The sequence below is a fragment of the Balaenoptera physalus genome (assembly GCF_965194825.1).
Source record: "Balaenoptera physalus genome assembly, chromosome: 9".
In the NCBI taxonomy this organism is placed as follows: domain Eukaryota; kingdom Metazoa; phylum Chordata; class Mammalia; order Artiodactyla; family Balaenopteridae; genus Balaenoptera; species Balaenoptera physalus.
In genome coordinates, this window is record NC_138888.1 from 93,598,957 (window position 1) to 93,624,584 (window position 25,628).

The 25,628-nt window shown below is 38.9% G+C and overlaps 1 protein-coding gene and 2 long non-coding RNA genes across 3 annotated transcripts in view; 2 read left to right on the plus strand and 1 right to left on the minus strand.

Annotated features, from left to right (window-relative positions):
• The window catches only part of LOC309666675, a 31,989-nt gene extending 17,124 nt beyond the window's left edge, over window positions 1-14,865 (plus strand). The window contains exon 2 of the long non-coding RNA XR_014267231.1: window positions 7,180-14,865. This is a non-coding gene — a long non-coding RNA (uncharacterized lncRNA). The remainder of the gene's footprint in view (window positions 1-7,179) is intronic.
• Window positions 244-21,631, minus strand: LOC309666683. The gene is made up of 2 exons (XR_014267239.1): window positions 15,725-21,631; window positions 244-15,693 (listed from the first exon to the last, which is right to left on the minus strand). It is a non-coding gene; the product is annotated as an uncharacterized lncRNA (long non-coding RNA).
• A 72-nt stretch (window positions 21,632-21,703) lies between these two features.
• LCA5 (lebercilin LCA5) overlaps window positions 21,704-25,628 on the plus strand; it is a 62,292-nt gene continuing 58,367 nt past the window's right edge. Inside the window, exon 1 of the mRNA XM_082474200.1 lies at window positions 21,704-21,861. The gene's annotated coding sequence lies outside the window, so the exon portion shown is untranslated. The remainder of the gene's footprint in view (window positions 21,862-25,628) is intronic.

Sequence of the window (25,628 nt, forward strand, 5' to 3'; positions counted from 1 at the left end):
ATATGTTTACTGGAGACTTCTTTCACTATTTTTAATTTTAGAAAGCTTCCTCCTTGCAGAAATCTGATATTTCATTTTATGCTTGCTTTTTATATTTTGAATTTTGTAAATTCATTTGGTATGCATTTAATGAAATAGTAAAAGGTATGGGTTATAAATAGTGATCTCTAAGCCTGTGACTTTCCCTAGAGTCATTTAATGAATAATTCTTTCTTTTTTTTGATTTGAGAAGTTTTCCTTATCATATATTTTAATTTGTGTTAGTACTATGATAAAAATTGTGGTAGCACTCCAACATTTTAATGTTTGAACATGTTATATTTCTCCTCATAATTATTATTTTTCATTTTTAAACTTACTTTGCATGTTTATTCATCTAAATATGTTGTAAGATTCTTTTGAAAAAATTTTTTAAATGGTTTTGGACTATCAGTGAGCCTATAAATCAATTTGGGATGATTTGACACCTTTAAATTATTCAGTTTTCCTTTCCAGGGACATGGTATATTTTTAGCTTTTTCTTTATGTAGGTCATGAAATGTAACTATTGTGAATGAACTATCTTGTCTTCTACATTATCTAGCCAGATATTGGTAGATATCTGATAACAATATCTGTAATAACAATATTTATCTATATAATAATATCTATCTCTTTCATTGTCCAACTAGATATTACCAGGTACCTAATAATAATATAATACCTATGTTCACTGAGGTTTACTTGGGGTTTACTAAACAATTATGTTATTTAATTTTCAAAAAAGTCTGAGGAAGTGGACATTTTGGTTTCCATTTTACAAGTAAGGAAGCTAAAACTTAGAGCATTTGAGTAACTTGCCCCAGTTTGCAGCTTCTGAGTGACAGAGCCAAGTCTCTCTGACCTCTGACCTCAAAGTCTGTGCTATTAACCACACCACTCTGCAGTAGGAAAGTTATTCCATTTTATATTTTTGACTAATACTCTGATGGACTGAATTTTAGGAATGAGAGGAAAGTACATTTGACTTACAGATTTCAAGTCAGCATTCTTTATTCCCTGTTGCAGACTCCTCAATAAGTCCTCTATTGAATTTCAAAGAATACTTCAGAAACAAGAATTCTCAAATGACTGCCAGTAGAACTTGTCAAAAGAAGATTAGAAAGGCTCTATTAATATTTTTGCACATATTATGTCCTTAGCACAAACTTTGTGATTTAAAAATTTTGTCTCTCTCCCACCCCTGGAATTTCTTATATACAAAAAGCTTCTAGACACTTCCAGAAATTCCTATTTAATTTTTTATTATACATTAGACAGCTATCATAATGACATAGTATTGATATACCTACTATGGTCACAACAGGAAAAATAAGAGGGAAAGACAGGTCACTTGCCTCTTCAAAGACCATTGAAAATTATACTCATGAGCTCAACACAGCTCAATTGACCACATAATTTAAAATGACCATTAAGAAATGGATGAGGGAAAAAAAAAAAAGAAATGGATGAGGGAGTTCCCTGGTGGCGCAGTGGTTAAGAATCTGCCTGCCAAAGCAGGGGACATGGGTTCGAGCCCTGGTCTGGGAAGATACCACATGCAGTGGAGCGACTAAGCCCACGAGCCACAACTAGTGAAGCCCGCGTGCCTAGAGCCTGTGCTCTACAACAAGAGAAGCCACCACAATGAGAAGCCCGCGCACCGCAACGAAGAGTAGCCCCCGCTCACCGCAACTAGAGAAAGCCTGCACATGCAGCAACGAAGACCTAACGCAGCCAAAAATAAAATAAATAAATAAATCCATTTAAAAAAAAAAAAAAGAAAAGAAATGGATGGTACATAATAGCTTCTGAACAATAACTGTAGCATTTCTTCAGAATGAAGAAGAGTCCTTAAAAAATGGGACCAGACCTTATAATTTTCTCAGAAACCTGTTCATTATCAAAGATACTTAATGGAAGAGGAAGGAAAATGGCTCAGTGTTACAAGATTAAGTCCAGGATCTTTGGAATTCTGATGGTTTCCGTCCATCATGGCTGCAAAAGTCACCCTTCTTATTTTTGATACATCATGTTTGCATGCTTGTCCACGTGGTAAAAAAAAAAAAAGAAAGAAACCAAACAAACCAAAACATACACTGAATTTTTGGGTCCCTTCTTTTCACTGGGCCACAAGTATGGATTATCTTTATTTAGATGGTAACCTTTTTCTTTTGCACTCAGTTCTTCTGAACATGTGTGTATCTTGTCTAAAACTGAGGTTTTGTTGTGAGTTTGAAGAGGTTCATTGGAATCCAGTCTTGCAAAATATTTCCACGTGTAAGAAAACATACAAACACCATCTTCCTCAACATTCTGTAATTTTGATCAGAGTGACATTGGGACAGGCAGGTATGAACTCAGAGGCCATGGCAGATTAGATGGTAAAACTAGAACTTTGTTGCTTGACTTGCATCAGCTGTGAACTCCATCTTTTCTTTCTTCACTCGGTTGTGTAGACTCTATAAATGCTTCTCAAAGGAAAATTCCAGCAGTGACTGAGAAGTGGCTTCCATACCCAAACTGAATACTCTTTGGGAGATGGGAGTCTCTCTGGTCTAGTGCAACACAATTAAAAGAGTCTGAATCACCAAGGCAATGAGGGGTTGATTGCAAACCTTTTGGCATAGCATCTCATGCTTAGAGTAACTGCCATCTGAAATACTGCAATCATTGTGAGAATCATGTAACCTACTTTAAATATCAAATAACCATTAGAGCATGCTCAGAAGTTAGTCGTAAAATTCATAGATGTAGATCCTCTGTTTTGACAGCTGAGAACATTCCCAAAGCAGCCTTGGATTCTCCTAAACCAGTACTTTTCAAACTTTACTGTGTGTACAAATCACCTGGATGAAGGTTTTTATTCTGTAGGTCTGGGGTGGGGCCTGAGATTCTAAGTGATGTGCAGAGATACTGACACTGCTTGTTTGTGAACTCCACTTTGAGAAGCAAGATCTTGGCCAAAAGAATCCCAGCTGACATTTAGATAAACCACTGAGAAGGTAGCCATGACTCCCTTAATATTTCAATAGCTTCTACTGCTCCATCATATAGCAAAGAATTTGAGGGGTGAGGCTTGGTAACTCCTAAGAACTTGCACGTAATTCGAAATCTCTTTATAGCCTGCAATGAAAAAATCACACCAGAGGATCTGTAAAAAAAGTCCTTCAAAAAAGTAACATTCCCCATTATTTTATAAACTATAAATGGAGTAAAACCTTTAAAAATTGTGAATCACTATGTTGTACACCTGAAACTTACATAATGTTGTACATCAACTATACCTTAATAAAAAAATTAAAAATAAATAAAAGTCTTGGCAATGGGGGAAAAACGTAAATAGTCCTTCAAATTTTGAAACATTGCAAAAATATTCTCAATTGGCCTTCATCAGGGTGCCTTGAAATGATAGATATTTCTAAAGGGCCTCTTTCTCTGTAGTAGGCTGGCATGCTTCCCTTTTGATGTTCAATTAACACTGCATCTTTGACTACTGACTTTTGTAGAAAATCTTTGCTGGATATTGCCTGAAACAATATGCTCTTCTGGGACATTGGCAGAAAAAGTATTAAAAGAAAGGCTTAGAGATAGACGCCATGGTCATGATATTGAAGTCCCTGTAAGACAGGTTTGCTGGAGGCACTGATAGTTGTGCCAGCATGGAGACTGCTAGAAAAGGCACCCACTATGGTAATCAGTTACTTTCTGATAATATTCTGCACTAACCACACCATATGTGGTGACCATCCCCACAGAAGACCTTAGCCTGCATGGTCTTGACTTGACTGCTTGTAGGAACAGCCGTCAGGTGGTCGTGGAGCTAACTCTGTAAGATCATGTCCGGTTTGTGTGAGACAGGACCACCAGTGCAAAAGCAGGAAGCAGCAGCTCCAGGAAGAGTATGTCCTAATGGGGAGGGTCTCATTGGTGGTCTCTGCAGCGGTCAGGTTTTTCTCTTGGTTGTTTTAAATAAGGGAGGAAAATGGATATGCATGTCTCATCCTACAGAAAAATCTAGAGAAGCAGAGGATCTCAGTGGGGGAAAGTCCATGAGTGGCTCAGTAAACCCATGGCTGGTCAAACCCTCCATTTTGTGTACGTGCAGAAATCATTTTACGTCCTCCTATTACGTGCAGAAATCATTCCTTTCTGAAACCAGTGCCAGCCTCCTCTCTTCAGGTCCAGTGTTTGCCTCTTCCTGCTACCAGTAGTTGCAAAGTCCAGCCTTCCCTCTTGGCCTCCTCCCTTCAGATACATGTTATTTTAAATTCTTTATCTGCATGTATAATACTTTACAGCAAACCCATGGTCATTACTTTGTGTGTTTTGAGAGCCTATTTTTTTCTTTAAAAATTTTTTAAAATTTATTTTTAATTAAAATTTTTATTTAAAAAGCTTTTTTAATTTTAATTTTATTTTTTATTGAAGTATAGTTGATTTACAGTGTTGTATTAGTTTCAGGTGTGCAACAAAGTGATTCAGTTATACGTATATATAGCTCTGTTCTTTTTCAGATTCTTTTTCCTTGTAGGTTATTATAAAATATTGAGTATAGTTCCCTGGGCTATACGGTAGGCATGACATTTTCCTAATAATGATTTTTTCTCTATGACAGAAGAAATAGAGATAGGAAGCTTGGAAAATGTAGAATTGTAGAAAATCCAAAATTGTCCATAATTCTTATGATTCAAAAACAACCACTATTAACATTTTAGTGTATTTTTTCTGTTTTCCTCTTACCAAGCATTTAAACATTTGTTTTTATTAAAGCAATATAAAAACTTAGAAAACCTTTTAAATTATACAAACTTTGTAAATTATACAAACTTCTTCTTCTTGCCACTCCCCCCACCTCCTATGCCAAGTGTCACTTCCCGGGGATAATCATTTTCATCAGTAGTCTACTCACTGTTTGTAAGAGATTTTTGTTTGTTTGTGGTGGTTACTCCCTAACCTCAAATAATACATTTCACTTCTATTTCTTTTATTTATTTTTTTTATTTAAAATTTTTTTTTAATTTTTAATTTTTTTAAATTGAAGTATAGTTGATTTACAATGTTGTGTTAGTTCCAGGTGTACAGCGTCACTTGTATTTCTTGACTTATTAATTTTAGGTAGTATTCATCAACTTGTCATGAAAGATGAGGAAATTAGAACACCTACAGATACTCTGCCTTTGTCCTTCCTGAGTTTTGTTAAATTTTTAAAATTGTTGACATTTATAATGTTGATATTGTCTCGTGGCTTTAAGGAGATCTTCCATGCTGTGTTTATAGGTTGAGTTTGGAAATATAAACCCAGGGGAAAGAGAGGGAAAAGGGAGTGGGGAGGACCCAACAGTCTCAGTACTTCTTATTTATTTATTTATTTTTAAATTTATTTATTTATTTATTTTTATTTTTGGCTGCATTGGGTCTTCGTTGCTGCGCGCGGGCTTTCTCTAGTTGCAGTGAGCGGGGGCTACTCTTCGTTGCGGTGCATGGGCTTCTCATTGCAGTGGCTTCTCTTGCGGCAGGGCACGGGCTCTAGGGGTTCAGTAGTTGTGGTTCACGAGCTCTAGAGCGCAGGCTCAGTAGTTGTGGCGCACGGGCTTAGTTGCTCCACGGCATGTGGGATCTTCCCGGACCAGGGATCAAACCCATGTCCCCTGCATTGGCAGGCGGATTCTTAACCACTGCACCACCAGGGAAGTCCTCTCAGTACTTATTTAATTAGTTACACTGAAAATATCCCCATCCATCCTGAACTGACTTTTGCCAGTGTTGCCTCTGAACTTGGAATTTCTCTGGGCCTCCTTTAGAAAGGACTCCTCTTACCTATGAACTTCTGGACTGTAGTTTTTCACTCCTCTCTTTGCCCCTTCAGTCTGATCCTAATTAGTTTCTGTCTTCTAGGACTTCTGCAAACTTCTGGTCAGCTGCTAGCTACCTCCATCCCGTGGAGATATATTATGTTTTTAATCTTCAAAAATGTTTTTAAAAAATCTATGTGATGGGTCTTCTGTTATTTCCCTGGGGCTTTAGGGAGCAGGGGGTTCGATACGTATGTTCAGTCCACTACTTGGCAACACTAGGAATAACTTCCCCTGTATGGCATTGGGTGGTTTCAGCCATATTATGATAAGCCTAATATCTTACTAATTGAATTAACTTAATTTAGCTCTTAATACAAACAAGATCACATCACGTAGGATCATGTCAATATTTATTCAGATGCCAGGACCCGAAGCTCCCTCTTCCCCTTTGTCTTCTGCTAGTGGCTCTGCCTCCTCCCATTTTCTTCTCTTAGATCCATTCTTATCCTAACTACCTCCTGTGTGGTTCCCATAAATGCACCCTGCAAAAACTGAAGGGAAATTGAGGAGTAATTATGTCCCATTCCTACTTAAAACTACATTAATTTATTTTTAAGTACTTATTTAGCACCCTGTACTTAAGTACTTATTGGGCCCTGTTCAAGGTACCAGGCATACGACAGAGGATGAAACAGTGACAAACACCCACCCTTGTGGTGCTTATATTCTAAAAGGCAGAGAGACATGTCATATCCTGTAGGACTGCAGCCATCAGCTCCACACAATTGGCAAACACTAGAAGGATAAAACGTGTAATGCTGCCAGCTTAGTAAACACATCATGGAAACTCCTGGCTGGCTTACTGATACCCCAAACTGTTCTAATGAATTACTAGGTAGTCAGTGGATATTTAATAATGATAAAAATAATCACATTAAAAGAACAAATAAATATTATAATTCAATTCTTCAAATTTGAAAGCAACATCTATGTCCTGCAACAGAGTAATGGTTAAAAACTTGTGACATAGCTGTAAAATGGAAATATGCAGCTATTATAAATAATATTTATAAAGTTTTTTTGAGCGTGTGGAGATTTTTTGAAGATGATGAGAAAATTGTTATAAGTGAAAAAAATCACATATAAAATTGTGTACAGAGTTTGATTCTGTATGTTAATTAAGCTGTCTCAATATTCAAAACTACAACAGTATCACTGCTTTCAACTATGCTCTCTTCAATTCCGGATTAACCTCTTGGACAGATTCCATAACACTGTGGTTACTTGCAGGTTTTGAAGTATAGTCTAGTTTTAAACCTTCAGTCTCATTTCTGATTCAATTTCTTTTCCTTCCCTCGTACAGTGGAAGCTGGAACTCTGAACACAACAGAAGTAGGGGAGGCCGTACGGCTGGCTCTGGACAATGGAGGCCGTCAGCATCCACCTCCTTTTGTGAGTGGCCCACGGGTCACAGGTGGGGAGGCATCGCTTGTCTCTCTCTGGTTGGTCGTGTTCTTGTCCGACGCCAGTGCCTCAGAGGATGAGACGGTCTCCAGACAGGTGAAGTGTGGGTCCCTTGGGGCAATGCTCAGCTTTTCCCAGGTCCCCCCTGTTGCTGTGGGGAAGAGAAGGGCAAACTAGACTTCCTTCAGGTCGCCCAGCTGTTTGCCCTCCCAGCTTCTCTGGGTTGTGCATCTACCACACATCTGCCTCCGGGGCAGCCCCCTGCTCTTCTGCTTCTCCTCTAACTCTCCACTCCTTCCCTGGAATAGTGAGACTTCGGGTGTCCCTGCCATGTCCTTTAAAATCATGGCCAACTGATTGGGGGGGGGCAGGAGCCTTCACCTTCTAGGCATACTGTATCTTCAAGCCTTATTGGGAGTGGTTTTTCTACTCTCAGCTTCAGACATTTCTAGACTAGAAATGGACATTAGTCTCTATGCATGCCCCATAAACAATGGAAGACACTCCCAAAGCCATCTCAAATGCCTTATTCCAATGGCAGCACAAAGTTACAAAGGGGCTGCAACTTAGCAGGCGTCAGTCAGGGAGCGAGATGCTAGTCTCCTCTTCTTCAAGTTACCTGTGAATTGTTCTCCTGGACTTCTTCCCCTCACCCCTTTGGTGAGGCCCAAAGGCCCAAAGGCCTTCCCTTTGGTGAGATGAAGGCAAAGAAAGGAGTTTCCTAGGGTGGTGGTTGGTAATGGTAAGATTGCTTCTATACTTTTTAATAAGCCCTTGTAAAAGGTTTTGAGTCCTAATTATTTACGGCTCTTTAGAGAATGATCTCAGCTTTGGGCAGTAGCCACAATTCTGGACTAACAGGAAAAACTCCCATGCAACATTTCACTAAGCAGGAAGTGGGTAAGGGGAAGACTAGAGACACTTTCAAGTTTAATAACTTTTATCCCACTATTTGTATTATCTGAAAAAAAGGTCTTCTCAATTCATCCAACTCTTGCAGTTTTCTTAAATGTCTTAGGTATTGTCCTAGTGTCAGAGTCTGCCTGGCATCTGTTCCCAGTTATTAATGTTGGTGTTATAGACTGGACCAAAGCGTATGAAATGGCTACCCTGTTCTCCCTAACCTTCTACCTGGTCCAGGATACCATGACCTTAACCCCACTCTTGTCCTGTCACTAAGGGCAGGCAACTGGCCACTATGCCTTTGACAAGAAGAAGTAGAGTTCCAGGATGCCAAACAGGACAAGTGGCATCTTGCTCCCTGCTGTCTGATTTCTCACCTGAGCTTTCACAGCCAGGTCCCTCGTTCTTATCTCGGGATCCAGTATGGTGAATTGCATTGTTACTGCTGCTCATCCACAGCCTGGACTTGCCCTGGGTGTCCTGCTTTGCCTCTGAATTTTCAGGAAGGGCATCCTGTGCATGTCAGCTTCCCTAAACTCTAATGCTAGATCGTGACCTATCACTAGCTTCTGCCCATGCCGGTTCACTAAAACTTCTTTCACCAAGGATAAGAACAGCCATGAATTGCAATATTTTTAAAAATTGTAGCAAAATACACATAAATATATATAAACTTTACCATTTTAAGTGTACAGTTCAGTGGCACTAAGTAAATTCAAATGTATAACCATCACCATTGTCTATTTCCAGAAGGTTTTCATCGTCTTAAACAAAAATTCTGTATCCATTAGACGGTAACTCCCATTCCCTCCCTGCCCTTTTGCTGCTGGCTACCTCGGTTCCACTATCTGTCTCTCTGAGCTTGCCTATTCTGGATATTTCATATGAGATTAATGTTTTTCCCAAGGCTTACTCACCTCTGGTTACACTGATGATTGAGTGCCAGATTTTTATGGGTTCTTTTTTTTTTCTGTTCTTTTTTTCTTTTTTTTTAATTGAAGTATAGTTGGTGTACAGTATTATATGTTACAGGTATACAATATAGTGACTTACGATTTTTAAAGGTTATACTCCATTTATAGTTGTTATAAAATATTGGCTATATTCCTTGTGTTGTACAATATATCCCTATAGCTTATTTTATACCTAATAGTTTGTACCTCTTAATCCCCTACCCCTATCTTGCCCCACCCCCTTTCCCTCTCCCAACTGGAAACCACTAGTTTGTTCCCTATATCTGTGAGTCTGTTTCCTTTTTCTTATATTCACTAGTTTATATTTTTAGATTACACATATAAGTGATATCATATAGTTTTTGTCTTTCTCTGTCTGACATTTCTCTTAACATAATGCCCTCCAAGTCCATCCATGTTGCTGCAAATGGCAAACTTTCATTCTTTTTTATGGGTGAGGGGAATTCCGTTGTACATACATACCATATCTTCTTTATCCATTCATTTGTTGATGAACACTTAGGTTGCTTCCTTATCTTGGCAATTGCAAATAATGCTGCTGTGAACATTGGGGTGCATGTATCTTTTCAAATTAGTGTTTTTGTTTTCTTTGGATATATACCCAGGAGTGGAATTGCTGGCTCATAAGGTAGTTCTGTTTTTAGTTTTTTGAGAAATCTCCATACTGTTTTCCACAGTGGCTGCACCAATTTACATTCCTACCAACAGTGTACAAGGGTTCCCTTTTCTCCACATCCTCGCCAACATTTGCTGTTTTTAAAAAAATGATCAGCAAGTATTAGCAAAGTGCTAAAAACTGCCACCAGGCTGAGATTTTCTGTTTCCTTAATTCAGAAAGATTGGAAGCCAGTTATGTAAGACTATACCTGTAGACCACTGAAGTGATTTCATGTGCCACTAGTATTAAGAGGCCAACATTTTGGGCAGTACTACTTTGTAAATGTTTTACAGTTTGCTCATGTTTTCCCTAGTGTTATGTAGGTTCTCCAAACTTTACTTAGCCTAATATAAGTTCCTTATATACATGTAGTGAGAAGAAACTTTAAATATCTTTTAATAATTCCTTTTCCTTTGGAATCATATTTTTGAAATTATTTTCCTATTGATTTAATTATCAAGAAAAAATTGCAGTTGCTGAGATCAAAAAGAGTATACGAATTTACCGAGGCAAAAAGGTTAAAAAAAAAAAAAAAGGAAAGAAAGAAAAGAGAAAGCATGTTAATTCTTCTTTAATAATTCAAGATTTCAGTGGTCCAAAAGTATTGGGGGAAAAAAATCACCTGAGTAATAAAGCATGCATCATTTGAACGGATTAAAGTTCAAATCACTGCAAAGCAGCTTATTTTTCTTCCATCACCATGGATACAAAAGGACAGCTCAAGTGCAGGCATCTGACATCACAAGCATGTCCAAACAGGCCAGGGAGGAGAGCGGAGCCACAAAGGACTGAAAGAAAAGCCACGAAGGGAGGGGAGGAAGAGGCAGAGGGAAAGGGTTATTGTTAAAATGATAAATCAGAAGTTCGGTTGGGAGGATTAAATAGATGGAGGCACGAGGCCAGCTGAGAAGCTTGGAGACCAGCGGTTGTTTACACTGACCTTTAAATACCTTCTTAGCCAGAAATAGAACCAGAGGGAGACTGAGAGGAGGTATATCAGATCATTCGCTACTCAAACGGCGATTTCGATAGTTTCATTTGTTCTCCTTATTTTTAGACTTTAATTTTAACTAATGTTCTAAAGCTTTCACTTGCCTGGTCAGTGGTTAAGACCCCGCAGAGGCTCCGGTTTGATCCCTGGTCCGGGAAGTGAGAGCCCGCATGCCACGCGGCTCTGTCAAAACAAACAAACAAAAAACAAAAAAACCCTCAATCCCCAAAGTAGCTGAAATCTCCAAATAACAGCTGAAAAGACTGCATGGGACCAGTACCCACAGGACAATAGAAAGTGGTAAATATTGAGATACATTGCTAGGTATTAAGTTCTTCTTCATGAACAGACAATATTTACTATTTTAAATTTTTTATTAACTTAAAATTTTGTTTCCTATAAAGCGACAATGAGTGCGTTTTATTCTCAGGTTGCTGCCTAGCGTATAAAGACCTGGACTTGCAAACTCTGGGTTGGGAGGTGTGCTGGTCAAGGTATAACAACCGGTTCTCTGGGGAAAGCCCTGATTTGTAGCGTTTGCTGATTTCTGTGGTTTAAATATTTTCTCCATGCCTGATTTCCAGATACTGTCGTGATGTCAGCTGGCTTAGAAACTTTCTGAAAGTGTTAACAGGTGGCTCTTGGGAGCCAGTACCAGCGAGCTCTCGCAGGTCATTGATTGGTTTCTGTGGCAGCTCTGACACCAGCTTGCCCTGGGACTCCAAGCACCTCACAAGACCTCAGTTTCCTCATGGGATGAAGGGGTTGGAACTGGACTTAAACTTTGGTTGTTAAAATTCTGTGTTGGTTTGCCCTGGTGATTTGAGAGAGGATTCTTGGGGGCCTGCTTCTGGGAGGGGTTTGGGAGATCCTCACATGCACTTTCCCTTTGCACGGCTATCCTGACTCTATCATAGAGTATATATATATATATTTTTTCCTTTATTTAAAATTGAAGTACAGTTGATTTACAATGTCATGTTAATTTCAGGTATACAGCACGCTGATTCAATTATACATATATATATTCTTTTTCAGATTCTTTCCCCTTATAGATTATTACATAACATTGAGTAGAGTTCCCTGTGCTATACAGTAGGTCCTTGTTGATTATCTATTATATGTATAGTAGTGTATATATGTAAATCCCATCCTCCTAATTTATCCACCCCCCCTTCCCTTTTGGTAACCATAAGTTTATTTTCTATGTTTGTGGGTCTCTTTCTGTTTTGTAAATAAGCTCATTTGTTTTTTTTTTTTTTAGATTCCACATATAAATGGTATCATATGATATTTGTCTTTGTCTGGCTTACTTCATTTAGTATGATAATCTCTAGGTCCATCCATGTTGCTGCAAATGGCATTATTTCATTCTCTTTTATGGCTGAGCACATTGTATATATGTATCACATCTTCTTTAATCATTCGTCTGTCAATGGACACTTGGGTTGTTTCCATGTCTTGGCTATTGTAAATAGTACTGCCATGAACATTGAGGTGCATGTATCTTTTCAAATTATAGTTTTCTCTGGATATATGCCCAGGAGTGGGATTGCTGGATCATATGATAACTCTATTTTTAGTTTTATAAGGAACCTCCATACTGTTTTCCATAGTGGCTATACCAATTTACATTCCCATCAACAGCGTAGAAGGGTTCCTTTTTCTCATAGAGTATATTTTAGATTTCTGTGTAACCTACTGTTTGAAAAGAAGCTTCTATTACTACGGGAAAAAAATCAGAAAGCCACTTGAATAATTGATCTTAAAGACCCCCTTCCATTTATGAAAATTGACGATTCTATGAAACTAAAAATGTGACTCAAACACAAATATAATGATGTCTGTGGATTGTACTGTACTCACAATAGTACTTTCTTTTTCTTGGTTAAATCTTAAACTAAACAGTGGCTGAAAGAGTCAACCATACCTGAGTGGAGTTGTACCCATGGAATCATAGACTTTAAAATGAGAAGAACTTAGAGGTGATTTCCTCCAAGGGTTTCAGATATGCCCAAGGGGTTCATCCAAGTCCCCTCAGAAGATGCTCTGTGTGTGTGTGTGTGTGTGTATGCACAAACACATGTGTATGCTAAGCAGGTTGTGAGCCACTTGTACCCCTCCCTCCCCATTGGCATTCCTCCTTCAACAGAGAAGCACATCTTATGTTTTAAATATTGGCCTTCCATTCAAGATTTCCCTTGAGGAAAGGGTTCTGATGTGTGTATGGGGGAAAGAGGAAGACTGGGAAGGAAGTAAAGACAAATGATTAATGCCATTTGCTTTGTTTTAAAGAAGAAGAATTCCTTGTCCTCTATCCCACAACGAGTAAGAGGCTGAGTCATGTCTAAAATTCAGGTCTTTAAGTTTTCAGACTATTATTTCCCTTTTCAGAAGCTGACTACCTTCCTATTACATGCCTGTGGGTAAATAGTCTAACCCTATATTGCCCAATAGGGTAGCCACAACCCACTGTTGAGTACTTGAAGTGTGGCTGGTCTGAGATGTGTTGTAACTGTAAAATAGACACCTAAGTGTCAAAGTCTTAGTAGAAAAAAATGTGAAATATCAAATTATTTTAAAATATCGATTGCATGTTGAAAATGATAATACTTTGGATATATTATGTTAAATGAGATATATTGTAAAAATTAATTCCATTTTCTAAAACTTATTTTAGCATGAGTACTAGACAGTTTAAAATTAAACATGTGGCTCACATTATGGGTCTATTAGACAAATCTGACTTAACCTTGGGGTCAGTTTCCTCATCTATTGAAAGTGGAAAGTATCTGCCCTTTCTATTTCTCAGGGTTGTTTTAAAATCAAATGAGGTAATCTTTGTGAAAGTGCTATGCAAAATGCTACACAAATCTAAGATCCTACTCCAAGGCATTTTAATGCTCGTTGCGTCACCCACTGTGTTAGTTGCTCCTTGGAAAGTTTTGTGGAGTGTTTTCTTTGTTATTGTTTATATGTTTTTGGAGGGTGGGGCAGGGGGAGGTAAAGTAATAGTGTAGGCTACAAACATAATAATGAGCACATTCACTCAGTCTTCTCATTTATATTCTGTGTGTGCACTGAGTCTGTTAACTCAGCCTCAGTACTGAGCCGTATAAATGGTAGATGCTATACTTACATGCTGTGAGGATCTCAGCTTGAGCCGTAGACCTCAGAATCCTCCTGGGAAAGAACTTTCCCAAGGGGAAAAGGGTAAAGTACAGCTACCTTGATCAAGAGCTGTCAGAGAAGGTAGAGTCTGACTAGAGCACTCAAATCCATGCTAGTCCAACTCCCTACTGTGTTTGTATGATAAGGCAAGAGAAATGAAAGCCCTGTTTCACTAAATTATGTAAAACATCTGGGCATAATGAGTGTCTTAGTCAGCATGGGCTGCTATAACAAAAATACTGTACCATAGACTGGGTGGCTTAAACAACATTAATTTATTTCTCACAGTTCTGGAAGCTAAGAAGTCAAGATCAAGATGGCAGCAGATCTGGTGTCTGGTGAGAACCCACTTCCTGGTTTGCAGGTAGCTGTCTCGTTGTATCCTCACATGGCAGAGTCCTAGCTTTCTGGCCTCTTCTTATAAGAGCACTAATCCCATTTGTGAGGGCTCCACCCTCATGACCTGATCACCTCCTAAAGGCCCCATTTCCTAATACCATCACATTGGGGATTAGATTTCAACATATGAATTTTCAGGGATTCACAAACATTCAGTCTATAACAGCAAGAAACACTTAACTGGGATCCATGTAACAGAGAGTGACACATAAGGAAGGGGGCATATCACTTTCACCTCCAAAGCTTGGCTCTAGAACACTAGGTCAGGATGCTGTTGGGAAAATAGAAACCACTAGGTTTAAATAGAGGGTATTTGGGAATTCCCTGGCAGTCCAGTGGTTAGGACTTCACGTTCTCACTGCCGAGGGCGTGGGTTCAATCCCTGGTCGGGGAACTAAGATCCCTCAAGCCGTGCTGTGCGGCAATAAATAAATAAATAAAAATAAATGAGAGTATTTAATACAGGGAACTGGTACACAGGTGTTGAAAGGCTGAAAGATCACAAAGGGATCACCAAGATAACCCAGATATTTGTAACTGCAAAAAGCAATTACCTGTATGGATTAAAGGAATAAACAAAGAGAGGTGGGGTCACTAGAACCTAGGGACTCAGAGAAAAGGCCCCACAGGTCTGGTATCTACACCCAGAGGAGAGAGCTCTAGGTATCTAGTCCTAGGAGCAGCAAAAGACATGTCAGACTAGAGCCAACTGTTTCTGCTGCTGGAGCAATACGGATAGGAACAGGGACATGAAGAAGGAATGTCTCTCTCCTCACCACCTGCCTTCTAAACTTTCCCCAATGCCTTCTGCTACCAGAACCTGACAGTGAGCCAACTCACAAGGGAGTCTGGGAAATGCAGTTAGCCAAGTCCTAGTCCCAGCATCACATAGTAGAATACAGAAAGGCAGGCTAGGAACTGAGAAGCAATAGGCATGTAACTGGCACTATTCCAGTTCAACTTTGGCACGGACATAGTGGTGGTATTTAGTGAATCAGTAACACAGCCACCAGTGGAAACTGCCGGGTTCTGGAGAGAAAGGGGATAGACTAACCATGATAGGGCAGTGGTCCTATTGTCTTTCCTAAGAAGGATTACCATTGAAGGTAATGGTGTTTGTAAGTAGGAGACACTCTCTGGGAAATCCCATAAATTACTGGTGGGGAAGTCTTTTGACAGTGGAGGGTCAGCTATAAATCAGAAGGGGTCAAAGGACAACAAAATTTGGCTGATCTGATCTGTATTTACAGACTGGGGAACTTAGAATTACATGTGCTTTTCTAAAAAGAACTTTAAAAAACACCACACCATCTGAACCTATTTTTAAAAAACACCAGACCATCTGAACCTATTTGAATAAAATTATTATCACTTTTGGGGACATCTATTGGTTTTGTCCCGTATTCCTTCTTCTAGTAACGGCATTCCAGTTTTCCTTTGGAGAAGCACCTCTCTCAGCTCCTCTGGGTGAACATAAAAATACAGGTGACTTGATCATACCCTTTCCACCTCCCCACCCCAAGGAGCCACTTGGCCACAGTAATTAGTTCATGTTCAGGTACAAGCAGAGTTAATACCAGGATTTCTGCTGGACCAATAAGAAAAGAGGTGTTCTTTTTCCTATGGGGTTGCTAGATGAATAGAATGTAAGTTTGGCGCTTTGGTGGTCAAACTTGGCAGGGAACGCCTGCCTGACATAAAACCTACACATAAAAAAGTACATGCAAGAGACAAAGAGAAAACAAAATTTTAATATCAATAACATTGAGCACTTGGATCCAACCATATTTGGAGCTGGGTTTACTTCTAGATTTTTCTATCATATAAAACAATCTATTCTTGTTTTTTACTAAGCCATTTTTAAAAATTGAGGTAAAGTTCACATACAGTGAAAAACACCTATCTTAATTATAAATTTTGATGAGTTTTGATAAAGGAAACACTCTTTTAACTACCTCCTCAGTCAAGATATAGTATATTCACATCACTCTTTCACTCCTTTCCAGTCTGTCCCTACCCCACCCCCATAGTCTACTGTTCTGATTTTCACCAGTTAAGATGAACTTCGCCTGTTTTTTAACTGATTATTAATGGAAATATACAGAATATATGCTTTTGTGTCTGACTTCTGCTCAACATCATGCCTTTGAAATTCATCCATGTTGACCAGTAGTTAATTCTGTTGATGACCAGCATTACATTGTAAGGATAATACTGGATTTAAAAATTTTATTCTCATGTTAATGGATATTTGGGTTGTTTCCTGTTTTGCCTAATATGAATAAAGCTGCTATAAACACTATTGATTAAGTATTTTTTGAAATTTTTTTTTTATATCTCTAGTGTAAATACCTTGGCATGAAATTACTGGGTCATGTTATAAATGTATGTTTAACTTCCTAAGAAATGCTGTCTGCATTTTCACCTGGATGTCCCGAAGGTATCTCAAACATGGTCCCCAAACCACTTATTACTGTCCTTTATCTCACACTTGCCCTTCTGTACTCACCGTCTTTGGTGAAGGGTACCAGGCGTCTTCTCCAGGAATTTGGGGTCAACCTGGGATTCTTCTTCCCCATCACCCTCCCACATACAATCAGTCACCCAAACTTATAACATAGGTAGTACACACCCATTTTCTTTCTCTCCCTACTACAACTGCAGTATAACATAGTACAGTCATTTTCAAACTTTCTTTCTTTTTACTTTGAGCCATAGTAATACCACATTATAGATATATAAGAATCACTGAAACAGAAGTTTCATAAAATTATACTTATCCTTCCTGTACACAATATACTCTGGTATTTTCTGTTCTCCTCTATATCCATTAAAAAAATGTGGTTATAAACCGTAAACTGATTTGATGATTCATTAATAAACCACAAAAACAGGTGGTTGAAAGCCCGGGTCCTAGAGTCAGACAGGGATTTAAACCCCTACTCCGCTATTTCCTAACTGTAACCCTGGGCAAAGCACTTAGCCTTTTTCAGCCCCAGGCTTCATCTGTAACAAACAAATAACAAAAATAATACTAAATCAGAGTCGTAGTAAGGATTAAATTGGGTTGCAGCAAGGATTAAAGTGAGTATGTAAAACTGTATGCCCAGGGCCAGGAATAGAAGATGCTCACTTGATATTGGTCAATATTGCTCCCTTGATCAATATTAGTTGATTCAGGCCCTCCTCATTTCTTGCCTATGTTACTAGCCCCTTCCTGAAGTTTTAAAGGTCTTAGCTGACCTTTCTGCTTCTAGTCTCACCCTGCACGATGCCACTGGGATAATCTTTCTAAAGTGCAGATCAAACCATATCAGTCCAGAAATTCATCAGTCACTACCTATGGTGTTTGGGATTAAATACAAGCTTAAAAAAGCATTTATACATCTCTAGCCTTTGCCTCCTATCCATCCATACAATGGAGAGAGAAGGGGCTACTCCCTCTCTCAGTGTATGCTCTACCTTTCCCCATGCCCTCCCCCATGATGTTTACTAAACGATTTGCCCTGCCTCTGGGCATACACTGCCCTGCCTGGGTATATACTGATTTATTTCTACCTTATTTATCTTCCCATTTCTGGTTAGCTTTATGTGACATAAGCTCTAATTCAAGAGTTATTTCCTCTGGGAATCATATCTGGGCCACCAGGCTGAGTTAAGAGTCCCTTCTTCAAGTCCCCTTAGCACCTTAGGTATATCTTTATAATTGCCCTTATTACATAGATGACCTGCAATCAGAAAAACTTATCTTTCTTGTTCATTAGACAGCAGGCAGCTGGAAGACAAGGACTTCATTTTTCATCTCTGTATTCCCCAAGTACTCAGTATGTATTTAATGAATGAACGAAGGTTTCTACCTCAGAAATTTCCCATTGCAGTTCTGCTATGCCATTTTCCTGTTTTCACTGGAGAAATAGGTAGAACGCCAAAGTAGTAAAAACACTTTTTTCTTTACCTAGGATACTTATCGTCAATTAAAAAGACAGTCACTGATTATAATAGAATCTCCTGTGGATTATTTTCAGTTGAGAACAGGCAATTATCTACTAAGAAAACTATACTAACATTCTCCCTTTCAAATCTAACAATGTGAATACAAACAGAATTACATTTTCCTTCAATGTTAGTCCTACTGCGCTGGAGACAGCATTTGATCTGTAGGTCAATTTACTTAAAGATGTAATTGTGGAGTAACAAAATATGAAAACATGTATTAAAAACTAGCTTAAACCAGCTTTTGATTTAGTTCTTTCTATGCAAAACAAAAGTAAAAGCCCCCCAAATTCAAATAAACTCTAAGAAGTTGAGAAACTGTTAATGATTTACTCACCAATTATGAAAGAAAAATACTAGTAAACATCTCAATAGCTTTATTTCTTTCTCCACTAACAAAATAATTAACTTGTAATTCATCAAGTGATCAAATAAGATTTATCCTTTAAAGAAATAGTCAAAGAGTATCAGCTTTCTGTACTGCAAAGGCAAATAATAACAAAAATCAATTAGACTAAATTTGTTTTTATAAGAGCAGACTACTTTCTGTGTCCCCAGTTTTACTGTTCTTTATACCCAACTCAAGTTTTCCTAAGCCATTCTATTTTTTTAAACATCTGGTGTATTAGACAATGTTTAAAAGTTAATATTATGTGTTGACAACCCACTATTTACCTGGAATTTATAAATAAATTTAAAATTTTCTAGCAATATGGACACCAAAAAGTTAGATTTTCAAATTTTGTATTACTTATCACAAAAGGTAAAATATATAAGAATATATATATATATATATATATATTCTTATATATATATTCTTTTTTTTAAGAATTGTATTAAATGGACAACTGAACTTTAGCTAAGAATAATTATATGCTGGTGTACTTTCTAAGTTGTGATTATTTCTAGTATGCCCATTTTAAATTATAGTCATTGTAATTTCTGGATTGTCTACAGTTGGAAAGTCTACTTACTAGTCTATTAATTTTATGAAGCTTCTAACAAATTGTTCAAACACTTAAGTTTCCCCATATGCAAAATGGGAATAAGTCTACTGGTAAGCATTTCTAGGAAGATTTTAAATAATATCATCTGTCTCATTGCCACATAGTATTAAACAAGGCAATCAGAGTCCTGCAAAAAGTTAACATTCAGTTAAATCTGGAGATATTGCAATAACAATATAAGCCCAAAAACATTAAAAATAAAACTCCAAAGTGCTTAATAATTATTAACATAAATTTTTTCATAAACATAATCTTTAAAAATAATAAGTCTGGTTCCTGTTGCTTATAATTTCAAGTGGCAGAAATGTAAAGATGTAATTTTGTTGGCTTTGTTTCCCAGTTTTTTTTTTTTGAAAAGCAGAATTCTATGTAGTATATAGTGAAATGAAATGGCAAATGGTATAATCTTAAGAAATTCCAGCCCTATCAAAATATCAAAACCATGTAAAATCACATAAAAACATTTGAAATTATCTCCTATTTCGGGATAACCTTTTTAAAAATTAGTTCAGTAAACTGATTCTTAACTTCTGTAGGTTTATAAATTATTTTGGTTTTTTTCCTAGGTCCAATAAATTGATAGTCACTGCTATTCCAAATATGATAGAGTGAATAAAACTGTACATTGTAAAGCTCTCGAATATGTGTTACATACAATTAGACAATTTTGTGGAGACTCCTGAACTTTTAAATTCTTTCTTGCTTGCCAGCAACTCTATTAACCTGTAGGTGAAACACAGGTTAAAGGCCTTAAATTTGAAACCTGGAATTTAGCTGACCTTGGCTTGAATCCTGACCCCACCACTTACTACTTTAGTATCTAGTGGTAGATCCTTTAACCTTTCAGAATCTGTTTCCTCAGGTAGAACGATGAATAACAATACCAGTCTAGAACCTGAATGAAGCCAGAATATTACACTGACTAGCACATTGTTGCTGCTGAATAAATATTGTTTCATTCTCGGCTCTCCTTGAGTGCTAGCAAACCCCAGTTTGACTATTTGGGGAGAGACTCTTTTTGTTTTTGTTTTTTAATCTAGTCACAGGATGTTTTTTGACTCTTTATAGCAACTTCCTTTAAAAGTAATCCATCAATGCGTTTACTGAGCTACATAGTATTAACTTTAACGGAGTAATAACCAGTGAACTAGTTTAACGAAGAGTATTAGCAGATTTAAACAAATGAATGAAAAGCTATTTCCGTGCAGTTTCTGGTATTTCTCATCTTAATTTTTTTTACTAACAGATGATTACTATCTTCTACCGATTATTGCGCATAGAGACGATTGCATTTAATTATGGTATTGTTTAGGTGGGTTAATCTTTAACTTGAAGTAAAATATATTGACAGGGTAAAATGAAAGGTTTGAAACAGTGCAAGTCGAAAACAAGGTCAAGCAAGAAACGGAATTACCGTAATTCATGGTCAGAAGATTGATTAGAACGCCTTTGCCTTCAAGAATTAGATTCTCTGCAGAATGAAGGTGCTAGAGAAATTAACAAAGGCGAGAACAGCGGAGTATGGTGTTAAACCATCTTGATAATCAGAAGGCTCAGAAAGGCTTGAAAGAAACTTCATCGCAGAGAGGATTTTCTTTTTACCTTCCCTGCCTCCCGCAATTAATGCCGTTTAATACACTGTCAATTATTTTTGAAGGGAAAATATGCCTTAAAGCAGCTCTCAGTAGGTTACTGACGTGCGCCACAAATGTCATTCCACCTCAAACCCCTTCCAAAACCTAACAATCACTTTTAAGCCTAATTCGGGGCGCTTTCGTGCTTCACTAAAGCCAGGTCTTCGAGGCAGGAGCATCAGTACACTTACTCCACATCCTCCTGAAAATCAGCAATTTCAGTGCTAAGACACGGAAGCGACTAGCTGTTTGTTTCTAATTTCTAATTTAAAACCAAACGATTTCCAAAAACGATTCGAGACAATTTTCAATGTTTTCAATTACGCAGTCGCTCATTTCTACAATTCACTTCAGGTAAACCCTTTCCTCTCCGCCCTCGCCCTTCACCTCCCACCACCCAGGGCCCTAGACCCTCTGCAGCCGCCCCTAGCTTCGCGCAGCTTAAAGGGCCGGGCGCGCTTCTCCGAGCTTCGGCGTGCACGACTTCGTCACTCTCCGTAGCCTCTACAGCCAGAGCGGTCAACCAATGGCCGCTTACTCTCGTACTAATCGTTCCGCCTTCCGGTTCCACTGAAGCCAATAGAAAGAGCCCTCTAACAACAGAAGCCAATGGGAGGTCGGGGGCGGGCCTATCATTGGCTGCGGGCGTCCCGCAGTGCAGTCTGGGCCTCCCCCTCCGTTACCCTGGAGCCGAGGTCGCCGCGCAGCTGCAACCCGGGAGCTGACGTCCCCGCCCCTATTTTAGCCCTGTCTTCAAACTTCCCGCACTCCGGCCCCCTGAGCTCCCACCCCGCAGCCGAGTCTGGCACCCCCTCTTTGGCGGCCAGACGCAGAGGCCCCGCGGACAGAAGGTAAGGAGGCGAGCGCCGCGTCGGCGTTGAGGAGGGGCGGGAGCGGTTTGGAGGTGGGCTTTGGGGTGGGCGTGGAGGTAGGGGGGACTTAAGGGTGTGAGGTGAGGCCGGGCTGTGCGGGACCGGCGAGCAGATGGGGGCGTGCGAGTGGAGCTGTTAAAGGATTAGGGATGGAGGAGGATTGGGGGACGCGGGGAGAAGAAAAGTCCTGGGAAAACAAATCTGGAGCCCGGCGGCTGGGAGAGGGTTGGGAGGAGGGGAGGTTGACCGAAAGTTGGGGGATTGGGAAGTTAGGATGAGAACGAGTTCGGGAGGGGTTGCTTTGGGGGATCAGGAAGAGAAGGAAGGGAGCGCCTTGCAGGAGGATCTAGAGAAGGGGTTCGGAGTTATTAGAAAGCCCTAGAGGCCTGTAGACACTGAAGATGGGAAAGGAGGGACGGGGCAAGAAGGGGAAGGAGGCTGTGAGGCTCTTGGTAGCCATGGAATTAATAGGAAGTTAAGACTGTGATTAGAGTGGAAAGGCTCTTTGGTGCAGGCTGTGAAATTTTTACACATCCTTCAGAGATGGGATGAGAGGAGGGGAGAGTTGGCAAAAAAAAAAAAAAGTGCCGCTTTGGCATCGGTGAATCGGAGTGGGTGCTCAGATACTTGGTGTTTTAAGTCGGCAGGACCACGGGGCAGTGTTTAACAGTGGTGAAGAGCGCGGGTCCAGTTCACCTGAGCTTAATCCCCTCTCACTGACTTCCACCTGAGCCTGACTCCCTCATTGACTTCCACCTGAGCTTAATCCCCTCTCACTGACTTCCACCTGAGCTTAACTCCCTCATTGACTTCCACCTGAGCTTAACCCCCCCCTCTCACTGACTTCCACCTGAGCTTAAACCCCTCTCATTGATTTTCACCTGAGTTTAAACCCCTCTCATTCACTTTGTGGCCTCGGACAAACTACAAATATCAATTAGTAACAAATTGGGTATTAAGCAGGAGAGTAATGCTGTCTGATCTCTGTGTCAAGTTTCAACAGCTTTCTCTAACTGGGGCAACAAAAATGAAAGCAGGATATCAGTTAGGAGGCTGTTGTAGAAGTTCAAGTGAGAAAAGATGGTGGCTTGGACCAGGGCAGTAGCAGTGGGGATGGTAAGAAATCATCAAATTTGGAATATATTTTGGAGATAAAACAGCCTGGTTTTACAGATGGTTTGGTTGTGGGATGTGAGAGTAAGAAGGAATCCGGGATGATCCTTAGATTTGTGAAATGGATAATTTAGTAGATGGAAATGCCATTTAATGTGATCAGAAAAATAGGAGAGAGTGGGTAGGAGTAGAAAGGGGATAGATCATGATTTTGTACTGGCATGTAAGGTTGAAATGATGTTTAGATACCCAGCTGGAGTTGTCAAATAGGAAGATGAATATATGAATCCGAAAGGCAGGGTAAATGAAGTCTAGGTGAGATCACCTAAGGAGAGAGTATAGATAAAAGAAAAGAGGGCCAACTATGCGGTGCCTTGTGTACTCCAACCTTTAGAGGTCAGGAAGAGGAGGCAGATTCAACAAAGAAGACTGGGAAGAGACAGCCAATGAGGTAATGAGAAAACCAGAAAGGCAGGTGGCTATGGAAGTTAAGTAAAAAAAGAGAGTGTTGTAGTCAGGAGGGACTGGTCAGTCTTGTCCAATGCTGCTGTGGGGTCAGGGATGAAGAGGACAGAAAATTGGTTCTTGGATTTCACCAGGTTGAATGTCATTGTCTCTTTTGATAAAAGCTATTTCAGTGGAACAGTCAGGATGAAAACCTGACTAGTGTGGATTCAGAAAAACATTGTTGGAAAGGAAGTAGAGATGACATTCTAGATTATAAATTACTCTTCGAAAACTTTTACTGGAAAATTGGAGTGCAGAAATTGGGTTGTAGATGCAGTAGGACATGGAGTCAAGCAACAGCTTTACTAGAACCTCTTTGTTGATCGGAATGATCCTGTAGAGAGGGCAGAATTGCAGGAGCACAGTCCTTGAGATGGAGAGGAGTGGGAAAGAAGACAGGTGAACAGTTTAGCTCTAAAAAGGAGCAGAAATGCTGCTTCAGTTTTAGTAAGGGGAGCGCCACACTATGGAATAGATGCACGTGGAGGTGGCTTTAAAGATGAGGTAGTTCTCATCGATGGTTGGTGTTGAAATATTGAATAGGTCCCTGAACCAAGAGTCAGAAAATGTGTAGTCCATTTCCAGTTTTACTAACTTAGGTCTGTGACCTTAGATAAATTGTGATCTTGGGTAAGTCACTTTGTTTTTCTGGGTCTTAGTTTCCTTAATCTATGCAAAGAAAGGAGTGATTTCCGAGGGTTCCTTCCAGTGCTAAATTGTTATGTAATTTTATTAAACTATAGTAGTTCATTTGTTTTTGTTTGTACTTCATAAAAAATTATTAGTTATTATTCTAATAGTTGTCTTACCTCATCTTTATCCATTTCTTCCTTTCATATTTTGGTCTAATATTTCATGCATTTTCTTTTTTCTTTAACTTTTTAACTTTTGTTTTCCTGTTTGCTTGTTTGAACTGTTTTTCTGGCAGCCACTGACAGCCAGGCAACAGTGTTCTTACAAGGACTAAGGACTAATTTTATAAAAGAAAATTTTCACAAGTGTCTAAATTTCCATTTTCTAGGAAGGCTTAGATATTTGGGTTGCTTCATTTTCTAAGGAATGCTTGTTTGTTGTCATGAACGTTTGTAACATAATATGGGATAATTTAGAAATACCTACCTTATTTCAGCATAGATCCTAAGTAATGAGAAGTTTGGCAAAGGTAACAAAATATTCTCTAGCGTTCCTGGGGCTATTCTTCTTTTTTTTAAATTTAATTTTTTATCTTACATTGGAGTATAGTTGATTTACAATGTAGTGTTAGTTTCAGGTGTACAGCAAAGTGATTCAGTCATACATATATCCATTCTTTTTCAGGTTCTTTTCCCACATAGGTTATTACAGAATATTGAGTAGAGTTCCCTGTGCTGTACACTAGGTCCTTGTTGATTATCTGTTTTATATATAGTAGTGTGTATGTGTTAATCCCAAACTCCTAATTTATCCTTCCCCCACACAGCGTTTCCCCTTTGGTAACCGTAAGTTTATTTTCGAAGCCTATGAGTCTGTTTCTGTTTTGTAAATAAGTTCATTTGTATCATTTTTTTTTTAGATTCCACATATAAGTGATATCATATGATACTTGTCTTTGTCTGACTTATTTCACTTAGTATGATAATCTCTAGGTCCATCCATGTTGCTGCAAATGGCATTATTTCCTTCTTTTTATGGCTGAGTAATATTCCATTGTATATATGTACCACATCTTCTTTATCGATTGCTCTGTTGATGGACATTTAGGTTGCTTCCATGTCCTGGCTGTTGTAAATAGTGCTGCAGTGAACATTGGGGTGCCTGTATCTTTTTGAATTATGGTTTTCTCCACATATATGTCCTGGGGGGCTGTTCTTGAATTTATCACTTTTAAAGTGTTCTCATGTAATTAGCATGTAATATTTTCAGGGAATATATAAAGGATACATACATAATTTATTGTGACTGTTTTTTCTTAATCGTCTCTCTTTGATGGAAGAGCCAGACGCTTCCCTAAAAGAACTCATAGTGTATTTTTGCTCATCTTAGTTTCCTCATTGTCTAAAATGGCATCTATATCATCAGTAATTTTTGTTGACTGAATAAGTGTATGAATTGAATAGTAGTTTCATGAACTTTGGAAAAGTGATTGC